General features: G+C 35.5%; 1 protein-coding gene across 8 annotated transcripts in view; it reads right to left on the bottom strand.

Moving 5' to 3' along the window:
• The window catches only part of LOC138696340 (DNA polymerase alpha catalytic subunit-like), a 575,659-nt gene that overhangs the window by 425,392 nt on the left and 136,709 nt on the right, over positions 1-13,558 (bottom strand). The window lies entirely within an intron of this gene.

Raw genomic sequence — 13,558 nt, 5'->3', positions numbered from 1 at the left:
ATTATTATTATCAGCTACCCCATGTCGCCGAAATTACGCCAACTTGCACACACGTAGACAGCGTGCTCAACATCACGAATCGCTCATTGTTTATATTTTAATATTTGAGCCGTTCAGAGCAAAAGTGGTGTACAGTAAGTCAAAATTTGTTAATGAGGTTTAAAGAAAAAATTCTGTAAAATACAGCGCAAAGTAGCAATTGATATGTCCTTCTTGCTGTCCACTGACTACTAATAGTTTAAATAAATTATTGTTTATTAATTGCTACTTTACTCTGTATTTTACAGAATGTTTACTTTAACCCTCATTACCCATTTTTGACTTACACCGCTTCTGCTATGAACAACTCATTTAGTTGTATTGAATTGCAAATTGACTGAACATGACTTGGAAATCATGAGTTTGACAGTGACGATGGCGTGAAAGATAAAACATACGTACCTGGTGAAAACGACAATGGCATTTCCTCAGAAAATGATTCTGATGAGGTTTGTATTTCAAAATTATACATATTACGTATTAAAAATGGGTAGCTTTAATGGTCAAGTAGTTATTACTGTTTTATATCTCCAATTGATTATACTCTTATACCGTAGTTTCAAACACCGTAAGACGCAAAAATATGAAGTAGTAACATCCCAGAGAAAACTGGCTGGTGGAAAATAGATAAAGCAACGTGGAAGAGGATAATTAACAAGGAGCGAGTAGGGGTACAGTAAAAATGAACCTGGTAAGTGGAAATGTAACAAAGACAGTGGAAAACGATAAGTGAAGCCAAAATTTTAAATATTTCCACTCTACGACGAATAAAGCCAGAGGATGTCCAGAGATACTACAACAGAAATACGCCATAGATAATACACGTTGCATTATCATTTTTTAATTAATGATAAAAGGGTTCATGTTTGTAATACCATATTTCTTAACACACTCTCTGCATTGGAGAATGGCGTGTAAGGAGCTGAGGAAAAATAGGATACGGGAAAAGTCCACTATCTGGTTCTCATAACTAGGCAGAGTGCAATTAATTATTACCGCTTTAAACTTCAGCTTTTTTTGTTTCATATTTCATGTTTTTTTTTTTTTGTCTATATAGATGTTAGAATTTGTTTTTACTTATTACATTATTATATGATTTTCAATAAATATAATGTTAATAAAGAAGAGAATTGTGTTTAGAGTTATTAGCAGTAAAATAATGTTGCCACCAATTTTCCTTTCAAAACCTCGTAAGTCCATTTTTGGTTGGGAAGTTAAGAAACAACATAACGTAGCCTAATTCCATTTATGGCTCAAAGTGAAACAACAATAGAAAATCATATACCTCATCATCAAGATGACTGATTTTATTGCAACATATCAGTGTTTCGTTAAGAATGCGTAAAAACCTCGTTATCTAGATAGTTTTTTGCTTCCCTGTAAAATTTTGTTTCTAGGAATTATGAAGTTCTGTTCATCATGCGACATGCAAGACATTCATGGCCGTGTGCACCATTCTCGATCATCTAGCCCGTTGATCAGCAATCACGGAAACATGGTTAATTCTTGACAATGATCAAATTACAGATGCGGTGCACGGACATTTTCCCTCGATCAACTCAGTACCGTCAGCTGACGGTACGCTCGCTTGAGAAAAATTATCTGAGCGATAGGTTACCGCGTATAAAACAGCGAACGAACGCACTCTGTCAATTATCGCTTCGTTTTTGTTTGTCGGACTGCTTTCACACATCCTCGCAGTTTTCAAATAACAAGTTTCAATAATCATGGAAGAAAAAAAGAAAAGAGCACCGAACTTCTCACAGTTCGAAGTGGGAATTCCTTTAGAACTCGTCAGCAATTATGCATCCATATTACAGAATAAAAGTACTGACGGAAGTTCTCTAAAAGAAAAGCAGGCTACCTGGTTGGATTTAACCTCACAACTCACACGAGTTATACGTGTTTACATAATTCCACATAATTTGTAACGTAATTTACACAGTGGTTATTTCATATTATTGATAATAATTGGGAAAATTTCAGTATACGGATACCTCACTGACAATTATTTTGAAATAGGCTACTAAAAAGAGCAGATTTGTGTTTGTTGAATTCTCATCTTGCTTACGAAAAGACACATATCAGTGCCAATAATTTATTTGGGAAAATTTCAGTATACGGATACCTCACTGACAATTATTTTGAAATAGGCTACTAAAAAGAGCAGATTTGTATGTGTTTGTCAAATGCTCATCATCTTGCTTACTAAAAGACTCATTTCAGTGCCAATAATTTATTTGGGAAAATTTCAGTATACGGATACCTCACTGACAATTATTTTGAAATAGGCTACTAAAAAGAGCAGATTTGTATGTGTTTGTCAAATGCTCATCATCTTGCTTACGAAAAGACACATTTCGGTGCCAATAATTTATTTGGGAAAATTTCAGTATACGGATACCTCACTGACAATTATTTAAAAAAAAAAGCAATTCGTCTGTGTATGTCGAATACGCATCATCATGCATACGAAAAGGAAGTTTTTAGTGCCAATTTATTTTGTGTGCACAAGGTTGGAATTCTGGAGTAAGAGGGAAAGGAAGGTATCCGTATAATTTCTCTTAATTCAAGCGTAAATAGCCTAATTGTCCAAAACGTCATGTAGGTCCTAATTGTTTCAAACGGCAAATCTATATATAGCTAATAAGTGATAATCTCGCATTCTACAAAATGATCATTTAGTTTTGCTATATTATTGCCGGCATAGAATAACTACTTTATTATTATGTTAACAATATTGGACAATTAGGCCTAAATAATATTTTGTCCTCAAGTAAAGTCCCGATCTTCCAAAGCAGAAACATATATAAAACATTAGTCTATTTTGAGAAAAAAAAAACATTTTTATTATTCATCTATAAACTTACTCTTTCTACAATAACACCAATTCTATTATTTCCGCAGTGATTTGCGTTTTCAAGATACATCATTTCATCTTCAATTCCATGAAGCACGTCAAATCGTGCCGCCATTTTGGTTTTCTCGATTGACCATGTTCAATTCAAGATAATCGGTCCCACACCCGTGATCAAATTTGATAATCATCAACTAGCTTGTTTAACTTTGATCGAGATTGATACTCCGCAAATTGGCTTTGAAGATGGTCAAGTGCCGACTTAACCATGGTCAAATTTTAATCGAGAATGGTGCACACGGGCATCAGAAGTCTAAAGTAACCTGGCCCGTCGCAGATTCGTAAATTCAAAGCATGCGAAAAGCTTAAGCTAACCTAACTTAACCTGTCTGAAATTGCTTCACTTCTCCGTCAGCCTCTACTTTCATAGCAACTTCCGATCCTCATTTTCAGTGTGAAATTGGCATCGGAACTTTTTTATAATAGGTATGACTCATGGTGGAAACAGAGTAGAGGTGTGGGACAAGCTGTGCGTGTTTTCGTTCAGTCTGCGCATGACGTCACCTTCACTGCAGGCCGCACTCGAATGACACAGTCAACATAACAGATTGTTGGCGGTTAGATCTGCGTCCATAGATTTAAATGAATAAATAAAACTCATTGTTTGTGTATTCAGTAAATATTTACAGTATATATATAATAGGGTCTACCTTGAAGTGATAACATTATAAAATAGTGAACAATAAATTAAATTCATGAGTCAAGAAATAATGTAATATGGTAGTGCAAAGTTAATAATTGCCTTCTGTAGTATACACGTACTTTTATAATAATTATAATACATTATGCTACAAATATGCACAAAATTAGGCCCATATAACACAGACATTATTTTACACATGAATTCAAGTACAATATAGACTACTTGAAATGATAACGTAATAAAATTATGATCTATTACATATTAAACCAAGTTTCAAGAAACAATGTGATATGGCAGTGTCTCATTAATAATTGCTTCTGTAATATACACATGCTTTTATAATAATTACAATACACTGTGCAATAAATATATACATACTTAGATCTATACAGTTATTTATAACATATTGAATTCAAATACTTTTGAACCTTCATTAACGTATATGTATATGCGTTTCTTGAAATAATTTGTCATTATATAGTAAACAAATATTTTTATATATTTAGGCTATTGGAGACATAATATATTATAGTCTACTAGATTATTTACCTTACTACTCCACTCAGGACATAATATAATTTCACTATTCTAAATCCTACTCTGTTAAGTAAATACTTATTCTTATGCAATCTTTTTCATTTTCTTTATAATATTTCTCTTTGAAATTCCAGACATTTTTATTGTTTTATTAATTTATTTAATTCTAATAAATGTTCTTGTTGTAACCAATGTCGTAATTACTTCTAGTGGAAGAGGAGAACTGATTTGTGCTTCGTTTTTCATGGCAGAATTAACTAAATTTACAGTCTTTTTATTATAAATTTCTCATGAGAAACGGAATCTCCGTGCACATCTGAGAATATACTGTCAACAAGCATGGCAACCAATTGTAAATCCTTAGAAGGGAGAATTAAGTTTCCACGTGACATTGTAGTAATCCAGTCTTTTTGATTACCAGAAGTTGACAATTTTGTGGGAATTCCAAGATTCGGGTATTATATCCTGCAATATATTTTAATCCTTCCTGATATCAGCTGTCTTGCAGAGATTTCATATATTTTTTTTTCTGGGAGGCCTATATTTTCTTCAGGATCTCCATCGTGGTAAATTTAACCGGTTTCAGAATGGCTTTAAGAAATTCTGCCGTTGCACACAGTTCTTTCTGCAGATTATCATTGACTTCTGATTGGCTTGTACTAGGACCCACTATTAATGCCTCTTCTTCCGAAAGCAAATCGGAGGTGTTTTTGTTCTCACAAAATTGAGATAATGGATTTCGACTTAATATGCATCACTTCAGTCTATGTTTAAAATCTAAAGCAGAAGGATGATCGTTTGTTCTATCCATGCTTCTAATTTCCGAAAAAAAAAAAAAGTTTTCTACCAGGTCTTTGTTAAATTTTCTTGTGATGATGTATTCAATTTTGTACTTTCACTTCATTGCCTCATACAATCCTGTTAATTATTTATTATTTATTAGAATCCCCTCCTGGTAAGGTAATTTCCTGTTTGCTTCTCCTACTTTAAGTGTGGTCATGAAGTCATTCATTCTTGAGAGTATAATATTATGATCTTGAAGGTTTATTCCGTAACTATGCAGCCCACGGTGGGTACCGAATTTAGAAATGGTATTAAATAAATCAAACCAATCATTAGCTAATTCTATTGCCTTTGAAGTTTCTTTCCATTCATTTCATTTCAACAGCTCGTTTTCACCACACCATTTCAAAGCACTTGCTACCCTCTTGGAAAATAGTTGTGCTTCCAAACTAGCTTTTTGTCTTTGGGTACCACGGACACTTAAGTGTAAAGGAATTAATTTGTAAGCTGATTTTGTATGAGAGGACGAGGATGCACGTAAAGTTCATGAATGGGTTCTGATGAAATGTTCAATCCGTTCAAATTTAAACCATGGTCTAGAAAGTGATTCCTGTGTAATTTCAATAAATGTGGAGCGTCTGATTTTGATAGAGGGTCTTGGCGTTTGCAACAATTCTTCCATTTTTCACGAAGATGTTTATCTTTCGGGAATGAAAAATATTTAATATTACTGCCTCTGTTTTTTCTATAATGATTACTGCAACCGTACACTCAACAATGACTCGTTATGTATTGTAATTAATGTCTAGTTAGGTAGCATATATTAAAGAAAATGTACTCAACGCAATGAACTGCGATCGCCGTCTGCAGTGAAGATGACGTCACATGCCTCAGCCGCTATCGCAACAGCATGCGCAATCCCACACCTTTACTATGTTTCCGCCATGCTATGACTCGAGTAGAAGCCAAGAATGTATATACAATCGCACCTTAACGTGATACGCAATAATTCAGAAAAACCTAAACTAACAAAACTTAATCTAATCTAATCTAATTTAATCAAAGCTGTAACCTAACAAAACATAACTTTAAAAAAATCCAGTGTACACTGGCGTGAAACTTTCCTAATGTCACGCCAAGTTATGTTAGTATGACTGAAGAAGCAGCTGTAAAACAATAGGGGTGCTATTCATAGACATTTCGCTAGCCCGCGCTACGAGGGTACTAAACTAGCCCCGGCTATAGACTGGTTACTTGTACAGGATTCATATATCATATCGCTAACACTGGTTTATGAATTCGAAAAACGTTAGTTCGCTCATCATTCACCAGAAGCCCGCGCTAAGAATGTCTATGAATATGGCCCTAAAGGTTTATTAACGGAGTACGATTGGAACTATCTCTAAGCTAGTTTAGCTAAAATTAATTGACCTGGATACCTACTCGCCCTAAAATTATTATTGTTGTTGTTTAGTCAATTTTCCGAAGAGAGGTCTGAACCTCACAAGTGATACCAGCAAGACACCACTTATGAGGCAACTAGACCAGGAGATAATGGGGTAGGATGACTAGTTTCCTTTCCCCTTCATTACATACATAACGGATTAGCTGCAAGTACACTAATCAGACTTCAGATGCATACAAACAATTTTTTTTTCTCTGACAGAAATCGTCAAGTGAGATGTACTGCCTGTTAATAGACGTACATAGCCTATCAGCCAGAACCTCAATCAGAGGCAAAATTAGTATTGCTGGTATTAAAAGGAAAATGTAAAAAATTACATTATTGACCCTCCTATAGTTTATATACCTACCCCATTATCTCCCGGCTTAGTTTCCTCTTGAGTGATTCCTGATTGGTGTTCAGACCTGTCTTCGGACAGTTGCCTAAGTAACAACAACTACAACTACTATAGCTGATAATGGAAACCCAAGCTTATGGTGTGTTTATACCCTCGACAAATTACAGCAAGTTTTCTGTCGACAGACGCTGCGAATATTAATCAAAATTAGCCTAACCTACGTGCCTCAACATCACATTGAATGGATCATTAATAATAATTTGTTGCAATATTCTTAGACTGAAAAAGTTGCTTTGATTTTTTGTACTATGTTAATCTAACAATAAGTAAAACTTAGCATAGTGACAAAACATACTGAAAGCATATGGACACACTTAAATAAGAGTGTTAACTAGGATGTAATGGTGTTCCATTCTAAAGTTATAAATTGACATATAAACACACACATGCACCACAACCATTCATTTTGCGATGCTGCTAACGAATTAAAGTTGGGAATGGAGTCTATGCCTTTTGTATTACACGACAGAATGATGCATTGCGTCTATACTTTGTTCCATAATGTCTGAAAGGAGAAGTAAACATTGCCAACAGAGCAGAAGAGACGTATATTGTTACACAACCAATGGAATGAGATCTATGCCATTGGTTGAATAGCAGTTATACTTCTCTCCACCTCTGCCGGTAACTTTTACGTCTACTGTCAGACATTATGGAACGGAGTGTACTCAAAGAATAAAGTTCTATGACGGCGCAGAGTGGAGAAGGTGAGTTACACAGTAGACTACATGTGGCCATTGAAGTACTGGACATACCTGTTGAATTCCCAGCAGAGCTTCATGGCTGCAACAGGTTTATGGAGGTTTAGAAAAATATTATGCATCACTGAAAGTATCCCTCTGCAAACGACAGTAAACACGCAACGCACTACTACACCGGTACACAGTTTTGGAACAACTAAATTGCTGTCCGCGGAGTCCCTAGCCAACTCGAGCGCCCCCAGCAGCTGGCGAGTTAAGTGGAAGGTGCGAGAGACCAACAATCATAGTTACATCATACAAAAATTCAAATTCATTCAATCATTCTGAAATTAAGTATATAATCTTATTTTATTTTTGTTATGAAAATGTTATATATATTTATTAATTTAGATAAATTCATACGTATTCCTCTTAGTTTAATATCTCTGCATTGTTATGCAGTATAGATGGTTCGTTTTCTCTGTCTTGAGCACTCATAAGCATGACACGGGCAGAGTAAATATGACCCAGACTATACGAACCGGTCATAATCAATCCGCGTTCTTTTCATATAGAGTAGCTTTACATATTTACGTAAGAAAAAACCTTATAATTATTGTGGTATCCCACAAAGCTGCTCTCTGTCACCACTAGTATATATATATACAGTATATATATATATATATATATATATATATATATATATATATATATATCAGTTCAATCATTCGACATTGGCGTTTGACGGTACATGAATCTATGATACTGCAAGAAAATAACACTCTGTATCAGCCCTGGGCACAAAAGAGAAGTGAAAAGTAACTCAGAAACCTCCGCCCATGTGCTTTCCGCTTACACTGCCTTATAAACAAACGCACAGTGGGCACTGTGCATCAGAGATGGATTTCAGGCGACCAGTGAAAGTCGAAGTTCAAAGAAGCCTTATACAATCCGTCATTGAACAATGCTTACTTTCCTGTGTACTCGTCTCAGCCGGGGAAGGTGGAGTGGAGACTTAAGGGGAGATCTGCATTGTATCAAATCAGTTATTAGTATGCAGGCCTGCTCTAGATACTCTGTTATATGCTAATCATCAAGACCTTTTTGACAACACCGAAGATCAATTGCAATACTCTATTCACCAAATAAATCTTATGACAAAAACTTAAAATTTAGAAATTTCAACAAGAAAAAAAGTCTTTTAAGAATCAACACCCCGTGAGATGTAAGGTGTACATCAGGTATGCTCATAATTGTTAAAGCGCCGATTACACGGATGATACTGTACTGTATAACACACACAGTGTAGGGACTGGGCTCCGCAACTACATTGCATGTACTGTACATTGCAGCACCGCCAGTGGCATAGTTCTTACACTCTTACAAATACGGATAATAAACTGAATTTGAAAATGAAAAGAGTATACACTGTAATATTCAGTTATTACATTATTTATTACACAGTAATTAATATATTTATGCTATTATTATATCATAGATAATGTTATTTTCATATTCCACCACACATTGCGGTCTATTCAACATGTGCATTCTTTTCTGCAAGTAATCGGAAATCTATTTCCAACGAATTTACTGCAATGCGAAGCTTCAAAAGATGCACATCTGTTAATCGGGATCTATGTTTGGATTTAGCAACCTTCATTCTCGAAAATAATTTTACTGTTCGCACACATATGTCAGGCAAAGGTAGCTAACATAGTGGCAGCGAATGAGCTCATCTTGGGATATTTCGTTTTGTTAATTTTTTAAATAATTCTATTCTTGTCAAGTCATATTTCTGAATTTAGTTCAGAATTCTACGTTACTTTGTAAATCAATTAACTCGTCCTGGAACTGCACTCTCACGAACTGTACTAAATTTACTATGAAAGGATTAACAAAAAGACTAATATCACTCTCCATACGTTCAAAATCACAAAATCTATGTTCTGTGAATTCACATTTGAGCTGTTCCAGTAGGCTACAGAGATATAATTAACTATATTTTGTTCAGGCACCGTACATCTCTTTAAAAGTTAACCATCCGTGAAGGGTTTTAGTGCCTTAACTAATTCCCAACATACTACATAACTTGCTCCTAAACACAGACTGTGAATTGTTCGACTCTCTTCAATGTTTGACCTTTCATTAAATGCTTTCAATTCTTGAAGCTGTAGTGCACGTTGCACCCCTGAAAAATTATTTTATCAAAACATGTATTTCTGCTGGAATAAAATCACTACACTAATAATAATAATAATAATAATAATAATAATAATAATAATAATAATAATAATAATAATAGGCCTAATAATAAACATAATAATAATAATAATAATAATAGTAGTAGTAGTAGGCCTAATAATAAAAATAATAATAATTATAACAATAATAATAATAATGATGATAACAATAACGTTGGTATATGAATATATATTACAGAAAACAGCTTCCCTGTCACTTCGACATTTTCTGGGTGGCAGACCCTATAATGTTGTTTTATGTTGTTCAGTAGTATTCCTGACAGTACCTTACAATATAGTAAACACTTTATGTTTTCACAACAAAAATAGTCTTCCTCTCACACTGTACGGAATGATCGTTTGCCATTGTCCCGCACTGTTCGTACGTTTACTAAGTACTTGAACTGCCTTCCGCAGTCATCCGTCAAGCTTCGAACGAGGAACAGCACGCTCTACATTGGAAGGTCGCGATTACAGAACGTAATCGGGAGTCAGAGAATGAGCATACCTGGTGTACATCGATAATTTCATACTGGAGCAGGTCAACCAACTCCTTCAGATATTTAGGTTACCTTTAGGTAAAGATACCTTGAAGAATGTGGTATGTCTAATAAAATCCAAAATTATAATAAATCTTTGAGAATCATTAACCAAGTCTTTTCAGTGACAAATGTACAAAGACATAGAAGACTTAAATCATATACAATTCTGGCATAATCAGTTTTCAGCTATTCGACTCCAAGATGACCAACGATTCACAGTTGCAGAAATGAGATTTCTACGAAGAACTGCTGGCTACAGTCTTCTAGATTACATAAGAACACTGACATTGCAGACGAATTAGAAATAACACCAACTGTACAATATACAGGGTGTTTCAAAAATACAGGGCATAATTTCAGGTATGTATTCCTCATATGTAGACAATACAAAAAGTTCATTACAACATGTGTCCGGAAATGCTTGGTTTCCGAGTTATAGCCTTCAAAACAGTGATATTCACCGGAAAGGTTTTCTTCCCGCAAGTAGTTGCTTTTACAGCAGATGTTCAAAATGTCCACCTCCTGCTTGCATACAGGCCTCACATCGATGTCTCATGGCCCTGTGAACGCGATTCCAAATTCGAAGAGTATTGCGTATTTCCTCACAACCTGCCACAATTCGATTCCGAAGGGATTCCATGTCAGACACCGGAGACGATTTTAAATCCCCTCACAAGTAGAAATCGATAGGGTTGAAATCAGGTGAGCGCGGAGGCCAAGCAATCGGGCCAACTCTACCTATCCATCGATCACGGTACCTCTCCTGGTACAAACGACGAGCCAGCGCAGCATTGCCGTCAAAACAGTGATATTCACCAGAATGGTTTTCTTCCCGCAGGTAGTTGCCTTTACAGCGGATGTTCAAAATGTCCACCTCCTGCTTGAATACAGGCCTCACATCGATGTCTCATGGTGCTGTTAACACGATTCCAAATTCTATGAGTATTGCATATTTCCTCACAACCTGCCACAATTCGATTCCGAAGAGATTCCATGTCACGCACCGGAGACGATTTTAAATCGCCTCACAAGTAGAAATCGATAGGGTTGAAATCAGGTGAGCGTGGAGGCCAAGCAATTGGGCCACTACCTATCCATCGATCAGGGTACCTCTCTTGGTACAAACGACGAGCCAGCGTAGCATTGCCGTCCGCTTTACCGTACATGAAGTGCAGTTCTGCTAGTTCCTGATTTGAGTACATGTCGCACAGTTCAACGCCAAACACAACACTCAATGTACCCTTCGCCTCGGAATTAACTCTGTTAATATCTTCTGTCACGGCACCTACCTGCGGGAAGAAGAACGTTCCGGTGAATATCACTGGTTTGAAGGCCATAACTCGGAAACCAAGCATTTCCGGACACATGATGTAATGAACTTTTTGTATTGTCTATATGTGAGGAATACATACCTGAAATTATGCCCTCTATTTTTTAAACATCCTTTATATAAGAATGAGGACACAACTGACTTCAGCATGCGCAAAAAATGGAGCGCCCAGAGTACCTAGACAGATGCTTCACTATACATCATGAGGAAAAAGACTTATTGGAAGACCTCACGAAAGACGATTCGAGGCTAACAGGTCCTAGGTTTACTATTTAAGAAGATGATAATTTTATCATGCAAGAGGCAGCTTACTCAAGTGTCATAAATAATTTATTATTATTATTATTATTATTATTATTATTATTATTATTATTATTATTATTATTATTATTATTATATATATATACACTTAGGATAATTTAGGTGCAAAATAACTTCTATCCGTAGTCGTGTGGACTCGGCGCTGCCCAAAGTGGACTCGGACAAATTCACGCTATACGAGAGAGAGAGAGAGGGAGGGAGGGGGAGGGGGAGGGAGAGGGGGAGAGAGAGGGAGAGAGAGAGAGTGTGTGTGTGTGTGTCAAACACTGCACATGACCTACAAAACATAATTTTAAAAATTTAAAATAAATTTGAATATTAAATGGCACTCGCAAATCCTTCATTATCAATTATGACCCTTTCTATTTTATTTATTTTTGTGTGTTCATTTTGTAATAACTACCGATTTAAGTTGGTTAAAATTTTGATCGGTAATTTTGAAGATATAATGGAAAGTTATGATTGGTGAAACTAGGATTGATGTACTTCCGGTGATTTAGGAAGTGAAAATCATTGTGAATTTTTTTTTTTTTTTTGAGTTGCAATTGATCATATGTGCACGGCATAACATTAACCTAAACTAACCAAACCTAAGCTCTTACAGATTCGTATATGCAAGGTGTTTCAATCATATCTTTAAAATTATCTTTTATTCTTGTCAATTTTTATTTTTATATTATTTAAACAGTTTACTGAAAACGTAAAAATGAAATAATGTAAACATATGGAAAGACTCGGTAATTTAATTATCACAGAAGATAATTCATCCAATAATAATAACATGGAAGTTCAATACGTAGGCCTACGTGTAATCACAAACGCGGCACACGGGAAATGTCACGTAATCATCAGTGGCGTAGCATGAAATTTTGAGCAGGGGAAGCTAACTCAAGTTGTCCTTCATGCAATATGAGAAAACGTATTACAAAAATATAGTCTTAAAATAAATAGTAGTCAATGTCATGTCAGCAGTCAAAGATTGGTTGGAACCTCGTAACATCAATAAGGCATGACCTCAAATGGTACATAGTAAAATATGATTTCACGGTTTACACATATCTCTAACAAATAGACACGTATACGTATAACATTCGCTCACTCCCTGTGGTACTTAGATAAATCACAATATTAACGGTCAACAGATACAGCATTAGTATCATTACGTAAGTATGCATCTGTATTTTGAGTGTGTCCTTCATTGACAGCAAGGGAGTCGGTCACTTTTTTTTTAGATCACACTTTTGTTCGTAAGTCAGTCTTGATAACAGAATTGTCCTAAAAATTCAAGTAAATTGGTGTCAGGAACTGTTATTTCACTCATTATTTATTATATCATCCACAATGCACACTAACACTTCAACTGAACACAACTGACGAAAAGGGATAACTCGGAAACTACTTATTTTCAATGTCAAAGCTAGCTTCTTGATAGCTTTACGACCAGGGTAGTTTAGTTAGAAAGGGATGGAAAATCTGCGGGGTGGGTTACACAGAAGAATGAGTGTAAGAAACCAGTCTGCTTGGAAGCTTGTGTGTGCAGGCATCTTGTTTACTGCTGCATCAAAAATCATCCTTAGCTGCCGCATCACAATATTTAATGCCTAAATATAAATTCTATTAAAATTAATAAATAATTTTGTCCATAGACTGCAGGTTTATTA

Source organism: Periplaneta americana, chromosome 3 (assembly GCF_040183065.1).
Source record: "Periplaneta americana isolate PAMFEO1 chromosome 3, P.americana_PAMFEO1_priV1, whole genome shotgun sequence".
Classification (NCBI taxonomy): Eukaryota; Metazoa; Arthropoda; class Insecta; order Blattodea; family Blattidae; genus Periplaneta; species Periplaneta americana.
This window is presented reverse-complemented; position numbering and strand designations above follow the sequence as displayed.